This window comes from Eleutherodactylus coqui, chromosome 4 (genome assembly GCF_035609145.1).
Source record: "Eleutherodactylus coqui strain aEleCoq1 chromosome 4, aEleCoq1.hap1, whole genome shotgun sequence".
NCBI classification, from domain to species: domain Eukaryota; kingdom Metazoa; phylum Chordata; class Amphibia; order Anura; family Eleutherodactylidae; genus Eleutherodactylus; species Eleutherodactylus coqui.
This window is the reverse complement of record NC_089840.1, coordinates 129918417-129935401: the sequence shown is the minus strand read 5'-3', so window position 1 is coordinate 129935401 and position 16985 is coordinate 129918417. Positions and strand designations below refer to the sequence as shown.

The 16985-nt window shown below is 48.2% G+C and overlaps 1 long non-coding RNA gene across 1 annotated transcript; it reads right to left on the bottom strand.

Moving 5' to 3' along the window:
• Nucleotides 1-1704: 1704 nt before the first annotated feature.
• On the bottom strand, nt 1705-5992 carry LOC136624730 (uncharacterized). The gene is made up of 2 exons (XR_010792410.1): nt 5860-5992; nt 1705-2073 (listed from the first exon to the last, which is right to left on the bottom strand). It is a non-coding gene; the product is annotated as an uncharacterized lncRNA (long non-coding RNA).
• Between the last annotated feature and the right edge of the window lie 10993 nt (nt 5993-16985).

Here is a 16985-nt window from a genome sequence, read left to right as displayed (position 1 = left end):
GACAGGACTGCCAGGGAAGGATTAACTGGCACTAGGTGGCAGTGCAGGCTCTGTGAGGGGCTTATGGCAGACTCCAATTGTAGGTCCCCCACCCACCGCTGGCAAGTTGTTGCAAGCCAGGACAGACCACAGCTAACAGGCTGAGCTGTCACCCCCCTCATTGATAGCATCCGGGGCATTCCACACCTCCCGCACCCACCTTGCTACGCCACTGCCTCTAGGGACTCTTACTAATCAGCTATTCGCCAGGCTCAAGCACAGAGCTAATTTCTGCAGGAAGCAGACAGCACTGATATCACTGCAGTGGCCAGGCTGGGTATTACAGGCAAAGTTCCTGTAATGCCTAGAACAGTCTCCTATAGAATAAGATCAGATCTTGTGTTACGGCCTATGAGCCTGCTGTAAAGCCTCTCTATATGTTGTCATGCCGTAACTGAGAGGTGGCGAATCTCTCAGTCATGTACAGACAACAGAATAAAAAACTATTAGCAGAAAATAAAACAGATTATAAAAATGGAATATTTATCAGTACTTGGTTTTAGTAAAAAAAAAATATATATATATAGGTGCTGCATTCCCTTTAGTTAGTGAAACATTATCGTTTCCTCCAGAGAGGTTTTGCTGGTGAACACATTTCTACAGAATATTTTTTCCGCACAAAGTTCAACGCAGCCTAGAATTTTGAAATATGGATCCATATTTCAGCCTTCACTGTCTTAAGGCTCATTTTGACACAACGATTATCGCTCAAAATTCGCTCAAAAGCCATTTTTTGAGCAATAATCGTTGTGTCTAACTGCACTGGCATCCTGCAGTTTTCGTTAACCCGTCGCTCATCCTCGTCTTTCAGCATGCTGAATGACGACAATCAGCCCTATCAGGAATTCACAGCGGGATACAGCTGATACTATTGCTTCAGCTGTATCCTGTCCCTGATAACTGGTTGGGTATGAAGAACAGAGCGGTCCGGCCAGATATAACAGCCAGGCGCTCCGTGCAGAAAACATCTGGATGCAGAAGACAAGCAGGGACAGCCCGCTTGTTTTCTGCATCCTCCGCTCCGAGTACTTGGCTGTATAACAGTCGGGTGTTCCGAGCAGAAAACAGCTGGATGCAGAAGACAAGCAGGAACACCCCGCTTGTCTTCTGCATCCTCCGCTCTGAGTGCTCGGCTGTATAACAGAAACTGGATGCAGGAACACCCCGCTTGTCTTCTGCATCCTCCGCTCTGAGTGCTCGGCTGTATAACAGAAGCTGGATGCAGGAACACCCCGCTTGTCTTCTGCATCCTCCGCTCTGAGTGCTCGGCTGTATAACAGAAGCTGGATGCAGGAACACCCCGCTTGTCTTCTGCATCCTCCGCTCTGAGTGCTCGGCTGTATAACAGAAGCTGGATGCAGGAACACCCCGCTTGTCTTCTGCATCCTCCGCTGGCAGCGCAAGATGATCGCTCATCTTGAGTGATTATCTTGCGCTGTAAATGACACAATGATGATAGATAAAAAGTCGCTTGAGCAACATCTTTTGAGCGATTATCATTGTGTCTAAATGGGCCTTTATATACGGCATCTAAGGCTCTATAACAGGAAATTTTCCTGAAAGTGAAGTGTCGCCTTATTACATTTTCACTGAATCATTCAGTACAGTGCAAACGTTTTAGGCAGTTGTAGAAAAAATGCTACAAAGAAAGAAAGCTTCCAAAAATAGAAGTGTTAATAGTTTATGCCAGTTAACAAAATGCAAAGTGCATGAACAAAAGAGAAATGTAAATCAAACCAATATTTGGTGCGACCACCCTTTGCCTTCACAACAGCATCAGTTCTTCTAGTTACACTTGCACACAGTTTTTGAAGAAACTCGGCAGGGAGATTGTTCCGACCATTCATCTTAAAGAATTAAACACAGATCTTCTGTGGATGTCGGCTTGCTTAAATCCTTCTGTCTCTTCATATAATCCCAGACAGACTGGATGATGATAAGATCCGGGCCCTGTGGAGGTCGTAACATCACTTCCAGGACTCCTTGTTCTTCTTTACGCTGAAGATTGACATTGGCTGGATGGTGGTTGTTGTCCTACCGCAGAATAAAACTAAGCTCAAATTGGCACTAGCGTATTTAAACCGTGTAAGTACAACACATATTTGCATGACTGAAATGCGCTTTTCCCACGTATTTCCCTCACTGTGGCATATATCTGTGTGTGTAAACGTACTCCGTGTTTGCGCGCACAAAAAAATCTGAATAAAATCAGATCGATTTTCATGCATATATGTGGAGCAAAACCGCAGGTTTTCTACATATGTTGTGCATGTTTATTCAAGCCCTTTAATTTCAATTGGCTCTTGAGGTGCACAGGTAGGTCACGTTGCGTGTTTTTTTTAGCTTTATAATACCATATATACCGGCGTATAAGACGACATTTGAACCCCGAAAAATCTGCTCTGAAGTCGGGGGTCGTCTTATACGCCGGTAATACAAAAAAAAGAAAGTGTCAAAAAAAAAATATCGTTACTCACCTCCCCTGGCGTTCTGCGGCACTGCTGCAGGCTGGCGCTCCCTCCTGGTCCCCGGCAGAGCATTGCTTTCTGGACGCAGGGCTTGAAATCCCCGCCTCCAGAAAGCTAATACTGTGATTGACTAACACACGCCGTCAGCCAATCACAGCCATTCAATGACATCATTGAATGGCTGTGATTGACTGAAGGCACGTGTGTTTTAGCCAATCACAGCCATTCAATGATGTTATTGAATGGCTGTGATTGGCTGACGGCCCTGCGTCCAGAAAGCAGTGCTCTGCCGGGGACCAGGAGGGAGCGACAGCCTGCAGCAGCGCCGCAGAACGCCGGGGGAGGTGAGTAATGATTTTTTTTTTTGCTCCACTGTATTCCCGGCGTATAAGGTGACAGTTGGGGGGTCGCCTTATACGCCCCGTCGCCTTATACGCCGGAATATACGGTAATAATATTTTTTATTTGTATAGCGCCAACTTATTCCACAGCGCAGATATAAGCCCCTTTTAAATTGCATGTTAGATCAAGCAGTTTGCACGATAACTGTGCAGCGTGAACGCATGCATTGAAAGTCCAATCGACTGGACCTTTCATATAGGGCTCCCTCACACGGATGATTTTGCGTGCATTTTTGCGCATGCAAAATCACTTGCGCGGACCGCTAAGAATACAACCCATCGATTGCAATAGGTTCACTCAGATTCAGTGTTTTGCGTGCACATTTTCGTCGCAGCGAAAAAAATACACGACATGCTCTATTTTTGTGCACATTTGCGCACCCAAGGTACCATAGGAGTCTATGGTGGTGTGCAAATGCGAACTCCATATACACAAAATTACACACAGAACTGTGTGATTTTGCAGTGTGAATTGATAACACTGGGGACTAATTAGGCTGCTCAGAAAGTCCAGTAACGGTGTGGGTGTATCCTGCACTGATATGAACAGATCCGGCAGCGCAAAAAAGTACGGTAGACTGTGTGGATATGCACAAAAAAGCATGTGATAGAGCTCCATTCACAGCTCAGTCACGTCATGTTCTCATAAGCATTAGCAACCAATCACAGCTCAGCTTTCATTTCTTATACTGCTGGTTGGTTATTAGTTGCTATTTCTTATACTGCTAAGGTAGAACGAAAGCTGTGCTGTGATTGAACCTCAGCAGTATAAGAAATAGCAACCAATCACAGAGCAGCTTTAATTTTACCTCAGCAGTATAAGAAATAGCAACCAATGAAAGCTGCACTGTGATTGGTTGCTATTTCTTATACTGCTTAGGTAAAATGAAAGCTGTGCTGTGATTAGTTGCTACTTCTTATACTGCTGAGGTAAAATGAAAGCTGCGCTGTGGTTGGCTACTACAGACAATACAGGTTTTGGTTATCATGTTAACTAATGTAACCAGGCATCCCGATTTAGGTGGGAGAGTCCCGCTTTCTGCCAGGAGCCCAGCTGAACAGCTATTTGTCCCCCTTTTGGGATATTTGTCCCGATTTTGTCCTGCTTTTGGGACATCTGGTCACCAAGAAGGAGATTACCAGCCCGGGTGCCGCAGCTCCCTGGCTCGTAATCCCTTTGTAGCACCGTGGCCGGATGCACACACTGACATAAGTGTGTACATCTGGGATCTTCCCCTCCTCCCCTGACCTCTTCTTAGTTCTGCAGCAGTGCTTGGAAGACTAGGAGGAAGGTAAGTATATCGGTTTCAGGGGGATACTATAATTACTGGGGCTGCTATAGGGGTCACTATTACTACTGGGGTCGATTTAGGGGACACTATCAGTAATAGTGTTCCCTATATCAGCCCCAGTAGTAATAGTATTACCTCTGATGCCACTGTGGGGGTCACTATTACTACCGTGGGTACTGTGGAGGGGCACTATTACTACTGGGGCCACTGTGGGGGTCCCTATTACTACTAAGGCAACTGTGGGGGTCACTATTAATATTGAGGGCACTGTGGGGAGTCACTATTACTGCTGGGGCCACTGTGGAGGGTCACTATTACTGCTGGGGCCACTGTGGAGGGTCACTATTACTGCTGGGGCCACTGTGGGGGTCACATTTACTACTGAGGCTACTGTGGGGGGTCACAATTACTACTGGAATCTCTGTAGGGGGTCACTATTACTACTGGGGCCACTGCAGAGGTCACATTTACTACTGAGGCTACTGGGGAGGTCACTATTCATACTGAGGCTACTATGGAGGTAACTATTCCTACTGGGCTACTGTTAGGGTCACTATTACTACTGAAACTACTGTGGAGGTCACTATTACTACTAAGAGTACTGTGGGGGTCACTATTACTGCTGGCACCACTGTTGGGGTCACTATTACTACTGAGACCACTGTGGGGTCACTATTACTACTGAGGGCCATTGTGGGGGTCACTATGACTACTGAGGAAACTGTGAGGATCACTATTACTACTGGTGCCACTGTGGGGGTCACTATTACTACAGAGGCCACTGTGGGGTCATTATTACTACTAAGACCACTGTGTGGGTCACTATTACTACTGAGGATACTGTGGGGAGGTCACTATTACTACTGGCACCACTGTGGGTGTCACCATTACAACTGAGGCCACTGTGGGGGACACTATTGTTATAGGAATGATATAGGGGAGTCTATTACTACTGGGGTCAATATAGGGGACACTATTACTACTGAGGCCACTGTGGCGGTCACCATTACTACTGAGGCCACTGTGGGGGGGGGGTCACTATTACTACTGTGGCCGCTTTGCACATGGCAGCTGATTTTGGAGATGCTTACACAAGGCGGAAATGCTGCAGAATGTCCACAGCAGAAATTTCCTCTGCATCTCTGCATCCAAAAAACTGTTAAAATCTGTACCATTGGTCCGGATTTTGACTGGAAATCAGCCGCGTATCCGCAGCTGTTTTCATACTAAGGGGCACTCCTCTCAACTTCTCCGAACGCTTCCTGCTGTCGGCGCTTCCCGGGTTCCGGTTCCCAGCGGCCTGATCAGGTGCGGTGATGCTAGTCAGATGATGCTGGTCAGGTTAGGCCACAACAAGCCGTTGGGAACTGGAAGCCAGGAGAGCTGACAGCTGGAAGCCTATGGAGGGGGAGAAGTGGAGCACTGCAAAAGTTTGAAATGAGCTGCGGGTACGTAGCTGATTTCCAGTCAAAATCCGCACCAATAGTAAGGATTTTAACAGTTCTTTGGATGCAGAAATGCTGCAGAATTTGCTGCCTGTCTTTTTTGAAGCGGCTCTGTAGTTTTTATAACAACAGAGGTAAAATCATACATTGGGATAAGCACTGCCCCCTGACCACACCCCTTTGTCCCACTTCGACCCCGGGAAAATCTGGTCACCTTATATTAACATTGGCTATCATATTAACGTTCATTCCAATCCATTTCCTTGTCTTTACTTGCCGATCAGTGAAAATCGTTATTTAGTCGCTGAACTTCATCTTTGTTGCCGGCCGTCATTGCTGCTTTTCTGATGCTCAGACAGGATTTCGGCGAGGACGGGGCACCCGTGACCATATTGCAAACCTGTGATGGACCATGGAAAAGCTTGAGAATATTAAAAGAATATCTACATGTGCTTCATCGACTACATCAAAGCCTTTTACTGTGTCAACCATGACAAGTTATAGTAGGCCCTACAAGAGCTGGGCGTATCGGCACATCTAGTCAAGCTAATAAAATCACTTTATACCAATCAAGAAGCCACTCTGAGAATGCAGTATTGGGACACAGATTGGTTTGGGATCCTCAAAGGCATCTGACAGGGCTGCATCCTCTCACCCTTCTTTTTATTACTATTTTTAACTCTGCTACCCAAGTCTGTCATGTCATGTGGTATGAAAGAAGGTATAAATGTGTGTGCTGAGAGCGGGAAAAGGGCCCATGCCTTCATCTTCAACCTGTGTTCCATCTTAGCTTCCACCTAACACAGAGCCACATGAAGATGGAGAAGATGGAGGAGGAGAGATTTCCCATGCTGCTTGTGTTCGGCATGTAAGTGGAGTGAGCCCCCAAGAGAGAGAGAGAGCAATTGTAAGTAACTACTTCTTCTCAAGGCCAGTGCAGAGGTACTACCTCATTGTCTAATTTTCCTACGCTGCCGTCTGGAGCCTAGATCACCGCATAGAGGTACACCCTTTAATTGTCACACCCACATGTCCTCCAGACCGGGTGGAGGTACTGCAAGATAATAATCATTGTTCACACATGTGCGTCTTTGAGCCTGTGAGAGCCGTGTGGAGGTACGGCGTTCTGAAGACTAACCTTTTACCTGCACTATAAAGTCTATAAGTGAACTGCCTTGTAATAATTGTTCCAAGTTTTTCAAGTAAAGTTTGCTTGACTCTAACCATTCCTAGGGACCCTACTAAGCTACTGTCTGAGACTGAGTTAATTATTTGCTGAAGGTCATACCGGTGTGTGAAGGAATGGTGACGTCACACGTGACAACTACAACACCTGTTATCCTGTGTATTGGGCATCTCCCTCTCAAGCTTGAGAAAGGCGTTTAATACGCCGAAACGCGTCGCAAGGATTTCGCAAGTATTTCGTCATTTTATGAGGTTGTGACTAGAGATGAGCGAAAGTACTCGTCCGAGCTTGATACTCGTTCGAGTATTAGCGTGTTCGAGATGCTCGTTACTCGTAATGAGTACCACGCGATGTTCGGGTTACTTTCACTTTCATCTCTGAGACGTTAGCGCACTTTTCTGGCCAATAGAAAGACAGGGAAGGCATTACAACTTCCCCCTGCGACGTTCAAGCCCTATACCACCCCCCTGCAGTGAGTGGCTGGGGAGATCAGGTGTCACCGGAGTATAAAAATCGGCCCCTCCCGCGGCTCGCCACAGATGCGTTCTGACATAGAGGAGGGAAAGTGGTATGTTGGTGGAGCTGCTATAGGGAGAGTGTTAGGAGTATTTTAGGCTTCAAGAACCCCAACGGTCCTTCTTAGGGCCACATCTAACCGTGTGCAGTACTGTGGAGGCTGCTTTTTGCAGTGTTGCACTTTTTTTTTTTTGGTATATCGGCCGTGCAGAGCATTGCGCCCTGCAGTAATACTCCAGGGCCAGAAGCGCTTAGGCAGGGACAGAAGACATATTGATTGAATATAGGCAGTGGGCCTTTGCAAAAAAATTTGGGGAAAAAAATCTATTTGGGCTGCCTGTGACTGTCCTCAGTGTTCTGGGTCTGTGCTGGGTGTAGTAGTTCTCCAAATTCATACGCAGCCAGCTAAGTGTTACAGCATGCTTGCGCAAAATTATTTCCTGGCTCTGTCTGGGCTGTGAAATCACCGCTGTATTGCAGTTCACAGTGCAACACACTGCAGTTCTTTGACATACTCCAGGGCCAGAAGCGCTTAGGCAGGGACAGAAGACATATTGATTGAATATAGGCAGTGGGCCTTTGCAAAAAAATTTGGGGAAAAAAATCTATTTGGGCTGCCTGTGACTGTCCTCAGTGTTCTGGGTCTGTGCTGGGTGTAGTAGTTCTCCAAATTCATACGCAGCCAGCTAAGTGTTACAGCAGGCTTGCGTAAAATTATTTCCTGGCTCTGTCTGGGCTGTGAAATCACCGCTGTATTGCAGTTCACAGTGCAACACTCTGCAGTTCTTTGACATACTCCAGGGCCAGAAGCGCTTAGGCAGGGACAGAAGACATATTGACTGAATATAGGCAGTGGGCCTTTGCAAAAAAATTTGGGGAAAAAAATCTATTTGGGCTGCCTGTGACTGTCCTCAGTGTTCTGGGTCTGTGCTGGGTGTAGTAGTTCTCCAAATTCATACGCAGCCAGCTAAGTGTTACAGCAGGCTTGCGTAAAATTATTTCCTGGCTCTGTCTGGGCTGTGAAATCACCGCTGTATTGCAGTTCACAGTGCAACACTCTGCAGTTCTTTGACATACTCCAGGGCCAGAAGCGCTTAGGCAGGGACAGAAGACATATTGACTGAATATAGGCAGTGGGCCTTTGCAAAAAAATTTGGGGAAAAAAATCTATTTGGGCTGCCTGTGACTGTCCTCAGTGTTCTGGGTCTGTGCTGGGTGTAGTAGTTCTCCAAATTCATACGCAGCCAGCTAAGTGTTACAGCAGGCTTGCGTAAAATTATTTCCTGGCTCTGTCTGGGCTGTGAAATCACCGCTGTATTGCAGTTCACAGTGCAACACTCTGCAGTTCTTTGACATACTCCAGGGCCAGAAGCGCTTAGGCAGGGACAGAAGACATATTGATTGAATATAGGCAGTGGGCCTTTGCAAAAAAATTTGGGGAAAAAAATCTATTTGGGCTGCCTGTGACTGTCCTCAGTGTTCTGGGTCTGTGCTGGGTGTAGTAGTTCTCCAAATTCATACGCAGCCAGCTAAGTGTTACAGCAGGCTTGCGCAAAATTATTTCCTGGCGTTCCGTAAGCGAAGTCAGCCTCCAACCACAGGCCAATAAGCGGCACATTTAATTACAGCGTTCTGTTTCTGCACTACTGGTAATACAGCATGCTGAGGGGTAGGGGTAGGCCTAGAGGACGTGGACGCGGGCGAGGACGCGGAGGCCCAAGTCAGGGTGTGGGCACAGGCCGAGCCAGTGCGGTGGCCAGGGGTGGAGGCAGGGCCAGACCGAAAAATCCACCAACTGTTTCCCAAAGCGCCCCCTCGCGCCATGCCACCCTGCAGAGGTCCAGGTGCTCTACGGTGTGGCAGTTTTTCACAGAGACGCCTGACGACCGACGAACAGTGGTGTGCAACCTTTGTCGCGCCAAGATCAGCTGGGGAGGCACCACCACCAGCATGCGCAGGCATATGATGGCCAAGCACCCCACAAGGTGGGATGAAGGCCGTTCACCACCTCCGGTTTGCACCACTGCCTCTCCCCCTGTGCCCCAACCTGCCACTGAGATCCAACCCCCCTCTCAGGACACAGGCACTACCGTCTCCTGGCCTGCACCCACACCCTCACCTCCGCTGTCCTCGGCCCCATCCAGCAATGTCTCTCAGCGCAGCGTCCAGACGTCTCTAGCGCCACTGTTTGAGCGTGAGCGCAAGTACGCCGCCACGCACCCGCACGCTCAAGCGTTAAACGTGCACATTGCCAAATTGATCAGCCTGGAGATGCTGCTGTATAGGCTTGTGGAAACAGAGGCTTTCAAAAGCATGATGGCGGCGGCGGCCCCGCGCTACTCGGTTCCCAGTCGCCACTACTTTTCCCGATGTGCCGTCCCAGGCCTGCACGACCACGTCTCCCGCAACATTGTACGCACCCTCACCAACGCGGTTACTGCCAAGGTCCACTTAACAACAGACACGTGGACAAGCACAGGCGGGCAGGTCCACTATATCTCCCTGACGGCACATTGGGTGAATTTAGTGGAGGCTGGGACCGAGTCAGAGCCTGGGACCGCTCACGTCCTACCCACCCCCAGAATTGCGGGCCCCAGCTCGGTGGTGGTATCTGCGGCGGTGTATGCTTCCTCCACTAAACCACCCTCCTCCTCCTCCTACGCAACGTCTGTCTCGCAATCAAGATGTGTCAGCAGCAGCACGTCGCCAGCAGTCGGTGTCGCGCGGCATGGCAGCACAGCGGTGGGCAAGCGTTAGCAGGCCGTGCTGAAACTACTCAGCTTAGGAGAGAAGAGTCAGATGGCCCACGAACTGCTGCAGGGTCTGACAGAGCAGACCGACCGCTGGCTTGCGCCGCTGAGCCTCCAACCGGGCATGGTCGTGTGTGACAACGGCCGTAACCTGGTGGCGGCTCTGCAGCTCGGCAGCCTCACGCATGTGCCATGCCTGGCCCATGTCTTTAATTTGGTGGTTCAGCGCTTTCTGAAAAGCTACCCACACTTGTCATACCTGCTCGGAAAGGTGCGCCGGGTCAGCGCACATTTCCGCAACTCCAAGACGGACGCTGCCACCCTGCGGACCCTGCAACATCGGTTTCATCTGCCAGTGCACCGATTGCTGTGCGACGTGCCCACACAGTGGAACTCTACGCTCCACATGTTGGCCAGGCTCTATGAGCAGCGTAGAGCTATTGCGGAATACCAACTCCAACATGGGCGGCGTAGTGGGTGTCAGCCTCCTCAATTATTTACAGAAGAGTGGGCCTGGTTGGCAGCCATCTGCCAGGTCCTTGGAAACTTTGAGGAGTCTACCCAGATGCTGAGCGGGGATGCTGCAATCATTAGCGTCACCATTTCTCTGCTATGCCTCTTGAGAAGTTCCCTGCAATGCATAAAGGCAGACACTTTGCACTCGGAAACGGAGGCGGGGGAAGACAGTATGTCGCTGGATAGTCAGAGCACCCTCATGTCTATATCTCAGCGCGGTGAGGAGGAGGAGGAGGGGGAGGAGCATGAGGAGGAGGGGGAAGAGACAGCTTGGCCCACTGCTGAGGGTACAGAAGCTGCTTGCCTGTCATCCTTTCAGCGTGTATGGCCAGAGGAGGAGGAGGAGGAGGAGGATCCTGAAAGTGATCTTCCGAGTGAGGACAGCCATGTGTTGCGTACAGGTACCCTGGCACACATGGCTGACTTCATGTTAGGATGCCTTTCTCGTGACCCTCGCATTACACGCATTCTGGCCACTACGGATTACTGGGTGTACACACTGCTCGACCCACGGTATAAGGAGAACCTTTCCACTCTCATTCCCGAAGAGGAAAGGGGTTCGAGAATGAGGCTATACCACAGGGCGCTGGTGGACAAACTGATGGTAAACTTCCCATCCGACAGCGCTAGTGGCCGAAGGCGCATTTCCGCGGCCCAGGTAGCAGGGGAGGGGCAGAGATCAGGCAGCATGTACAGCACAGGCAGGGGAACACTCTCTAAGGCCTTTGACAGCTTTCTGGCTCCCCAGCAAGACTGTGTCACCGGTCCCCAGTCAAGGCTGAGTTGGCGGGAGCACTGTAAAAGGATGGTGAGGGAGTACGTAGCCGATCGCACGACCGTCGTTGGTGACGCCTCTGCCCCCTACAACTACTGGGTGTCGAAGCTGGACACGTGGCCTGAACTCGCGCTGTATGCCCTGGAGGTGCTTGCTTGTCCTGCGGCTAGCGTCTTGTCAGAGAGTGTGCTTAGTGTGGCTGGGGGAATCATCACAGATAAGCGTACCCACCTGTCAACCGACAGTGCCGACAGGCTTACACTCATCAAGATAAACAAAGCCTGGATTTCCCCAGACTTCTCTTCTCCACCAGCGGACAGCAGCGATACCTAAACAATACGTAGGCTGCACCCGCGGATGGAAGCATCGTTCTCTATCACCATCCAAAACGCGGACCTTTTTGCTTCATCAATCTGTGTATAATATTCCTCCTCCTCCTCCTGCTCCTCCTCCTGAAACCTCACATAATCACGCCGAACGGGCAATTTTTCTTAGGCCCACAAGGCTCAGTCATATAATTTTTCTAAACAATTTTTATACGTTTCAATGCTCATTAAAGCGTTGAAACTTTCACCTCAACCAATTTTTATTTTAACTGGGCTGCCTCCAGGCCTAGTTACCAATTAAGCCACATTAACCAAAGCGATTAATGGGTTTCACCTGCCCTCTTGGTTGGGCATGGGCAATTTTTCTCAGGTACATTAGTACTGTTGGTACACCAATTTTTGGGGGCCCTCGCCTACAGTGTAATCAAATTAATTTTTAGCCCACCTGCATTACAGCTGACGTTACATCAGCTGTGTTGGGCACTGCAATGGGATATATTTATGTACCGCTGGTGGGTTCCAGGGAGCCACCCATGCTGTGGGTCCACAGGGAGTTGTAACTGCATGTGTCCACTTCTAAAGAACCCCAGTCTGACTGGGGCATGCAGTGTGGGCCGAAGCCCACCTGCATTAAACATGACATTACCTCAGCTGTGATGGGCAATGCAATGGGATATATTTATGTACCGCCGGTGGCTTCCTGGCACCCACCCATGCTGTGGGTCCACAGGGAGTTGTAAATGCATGTGTCCACTTCTAAAGAACCCCAGTCTGACTGGGGCATGCAGTGTGGGCCGAAGCCCACCTGCATTAAACATGACATTACCTCAGCTGTGATGGGCAATGCAATGGGATATATTTATGTACCGCCGGTGGCTTCCTGGCACCCACCCATGCTGTCGGTCCACAGGGACTTCACAATAGGGAGTTGTACCTGCCTGTGTCTGTGAATTAAAAAGCCCGGTCTGGTTGGGTCATGCAGTGTGGGCCCGAAGCCCACCTGCATTTAATCTGACGTTAGCTCTGCTGTCCAGGGCACTGCAATGGGATACATTTATGTACAGCCGGTGGGTTCCAGGGAGCCACCCATGCTGTGGGTGCACACGGAATTCCCATTGCGGCGTTGTACCTGCCTGTGACTATTTATAAAAAAACGCGGTCTGACTGGGGCATGCAGACACCTTGACAGAATGAATAGTGTGTGGCACATAGGTTCCCCATTGCTATGCCCACATGTGCAGCTCCAGATGGAGGTGGCACAGGATTGGATTTCTCATTGCTTCTGTACAGCATTGTGGACTATCGCCCCACCCCTTTTAAAGAGGGTCACTGCCTAGCCGTGCCAACCCTCTGCAGTGTGTGCCTGCTTTTCCTCTGGCAGACGCACTTATAAATAGACATGAGGGTGGCGTGGCATGAGGGCAGCTGAAGGCTGGGCAGGGACAGTTTGGTGTGCGTTGTGGACACTGGGTCGTGGGGGGGGGGGGGGGTTGGGCAGCATGTAACCCAGGAGAAGTGGCAGCGGAGTGTCATGCAGGCAGTGATTGTGCTTTGTTGGAGGTAGTGTGGTGCTTAGCTAAGGTATGCATTGCTAATGAGGGCTTTTCAGAAGTAAAAGTTGTTGAGAGGGGGGGGGGCCCACTCTTGCCGCTATTGTGGCTTAATAGTGGGACCTGGGAACTTGAGATGCAGCCCAACATGTAGCCCCTCGCCTGCCCTATCTGTTGCTGTGTCGTTCCCATCACTTTCTTGAATTGCCCAGATTTTCACAAACGAAAACCTTAGCGAGCATCGGCGAAATACAAAAATGCTCGGGTCGCCCATTGACTTCAATGGGGTTCGTTACTCGAAACGAACCCTCGAGCATCGCGAAAAGTTCGTCTCGCGTAACGAGCACCCGAGCATTTTTGTGCTCGCTCTTCTCTAGTTGTGACCTCTTTATACTGTTTAAATAAACTTCTTCGTCTCTAATTTGAGGCTGGCTTCTGAGACACCTATTATTGGCTCTTTATACGATAAGCAGCGCAGGTCTATAATTCTTCATTCATGCAATTTTCATGCAAACGGTCCTGTTAATGAGGCCTCAAGTTGACCATGCTTATTAGTTGTATATTGGCTGAACCCAGAATTTTGGCATGTTGATTGATCATCTAATGTGACTGAAGGTGTCCTGACTATTCCCTATGGGGAATGATCAGAGAGATTACCATCAGGCAATTTGATTTCAACTGCCTTTTGTTCTTGGAAGATAAGCCGCTGCTAGAAGTTTCTGGCTTGACTTTCTCCCCTTTCTACATTCAGAAAGTAGATCATACATGTATATGGGGGTGTCAGGCAATATAGCTGTTGGACAAATGTATACGGTTAACCTTAGCCATGTTATATACAGCTAGGACAACAAACTGATCTTGAAGAAAAGCCAAGCTGCGACTCTAGCTTCCCACTTTGTGTCCCTGCCTGCCCACTGTTACCCCTGAGACAAGTTATGCCAACAGCTTTAATCCTCTGCACACAAGAAAGTACAAGAACAATCCATCAGATATAACACATGACAATGAGGCATTGACAGGGGTACTGTAATTGGACACAAAGAGCCCTAATTTGTGGGACCCATGTTTGGGTCTTTTTGGGATAGTCACCTAAAATATATACTGATTTTACCTAATTGGCCCAGTAGTATTGTAGAGCAATTCCAATATTCTAGTCCATGCATTTCACAATATATTTTATATACTAATTATCCTATCAATGTCTGATCAGTGGGTGTCCAACCACCAATCAGTAGAACCAAAAGGAATAGAAGACTTTCTTGCCAAAATCTGAAACTAAAGCAAACCTCTGAAGTAAAACAAAACGACTAATCAGGAGGTTGTGCGGAGACAATGCTGCTTCTGGAATTCTTTGTATTGTGGAACAGCTGGTGTTAAGTATAATTTTAAGCACGCAACATCTGTGGAGCTTCTGCACAACAGGCTGCGACGCAACCCTCCAAGGCCCAGCCGTCTCCTTAACAAATCACACACACAAGTGTAATATTTTACTTCAGTCTATGTAACACATGGCACCATTACGGCAAATTAATATCAGCTAAGCCAGATTCACCCCAATATCTTTACACAGCGTATTACGCATTTAAAAATTTGCGCGCACAATACGCAGTGAATAGAACCCATTGATTTGAATGGTTTGTTCAGAAAAGCGTATTTTACGTGTGCATTTTGTTTGCGCAAAAAAAGGCAGCATGCTCTAGTTTCCTGCACATTTGCGCAGGCAAAGAGCATGTATTAAACTAATTACAATAATTGCCCATTTAAATGAATGGGAGTATGTTTATAGTTATATTGTACGAGCAAATGCGCACGATTTATGCATGCAAAAAGTACAGTACGGGAAATTTAAAATCTCCTTGCTCCCTGGAGCAGTGACCGGTGGTCTCGTTGAGTGGTCTCCGGTCATGTGATAAAAAGGTAACGATCCACCTTAGGCCGGTTCCGCATGAGTGTGATCTGCCGTAATATGCGGTTCAATCAAATGCATTGGATTACACAATTGCACTCACATTAGCAGGTCGGAATTATGTAATCCGCTCGCAGAAAACAAAACGCAGCATGTTCTATTTTACGGTGGATATCTGCAACATAGATATACCCGCAGCCCATATGCAGCTACATTGTGTATGGGCTGTAGGTACCCGCATCATCGCTAAGCGACAGCGCGGGAAATATAAGCAAAAAACGGTGTACTGCACATGACCGCCTGTGTGGGTACGCAGTTGTGCGCAGTACATTATGCGGCCATATGTAGGGCCATGGCCGTGCTCACAGCTGAGATCCGCTGCAGGCCTCTGCAAGCAGATTCCACATATGGCCGTGTGAGCCCCGAGTTAATGAGACCGCTACCTGTAATACGTAATTTACAAGAAGCCCCGGGAACGCTGGCCTTCATGGAGTTCCAGGGGCAGCTTGTTGAGCGCCTTCTGTTTGAGACCGCCGCACCTCAGCAAGCGTATGAAGCCTCACAAAGCGTCACTTTTTACACCCCATCCCTGCCGCTGAGGTCAAGAAATACCCCGCAAAAAAGTGTTAGGTTTGCAGCAAGCATGGGAAGAAGAGAGATACCCGGTTTTATTGCCCAATGTGCCCATCCCAACTAAGCCTCTGTAATTCCCCCTGTCTTCGGACATACCATACAGTTTACATTATTATTTTTATCTAAGATTTAGGGAACGCCAAAAAATGGGGGGATTCTTTTTAGGGAGTTTTTTTCTGCACAAGTGAGAGATGGGGCCTGGAATTAATTCAGTTGTGCCCTGAAATCCAACGGGTGTTCCCTCAATTATACACCTAGCCATGTGTCCAGTAAGCAAATTGGGGTTACAATGGGGATGTTTATCAACACGGGGCAAACAGGGGGATCCATTTTGGGGTGAAAGTCTTCATTCATATGTGTGCTGTACAAAAAAAACTGTTTTTAAAATAACACAATTACCAAAGAAATGAAAATGGGGTCATTTGTTGGGGTTCTCCATCATTTTGGTCGCTTAAGGGCGCTACAAGTGTGCTATGGGGCCTAAAACACCTTCAAGCAAAATGTCTGTTCTGAAAGCCAGTGGCTGCTCCTTTCGGTTTTGGCCCCGTTGCGCGAACACACATAAGATTAGGGCCACAATGGGTATGTTTTTGAACACAGAACAAACAGGGGTATCCATTTTGCCTGCAAGTCTTCATTCATATATGTACTGTACAAAAAAACTGCTTTTAAAATGACACAACTGCCAAAAAAATGAAAATCGTAATTTTTTTCGCTCACCTTTGCTTAAATTCATTCAAACACTGTGGGTTGCAAATACACAGTACACCACTAGATAAATGTGTTAAGTGGTCTAGTTTTTAAAATGGGGTTATTTGTAGGGGTTCTCTGTCGTTTTGGTCGCTCAAGGACTCTACAAGTGGGCGATGGGGTCTAAAATGCCTTCAAGCAAAATCTATGTTCTGAAAACCACTGGCTGCTGCTTTCGGTTTGGGCCCCGTTGTGCATATGGACATAAGATTAGGGCCACAATTGGTATGTTTCTGAACACTGGAAAAATAGGGGAATCCACATGGAGGGAACATATAGGGGGGGCTTGACACCCAGCATTTTTTGAAAAAGACTATTGAAGTTTTTGATGCAGTTTGTTGAGCCGAAGCTAAAAGTAGATCTGGAAGGAAGGAGAAGAACGAGTCCTTGCTTTATAGCTGTCTTTGTTTTTAATTCCACTTCTGCTTTTGG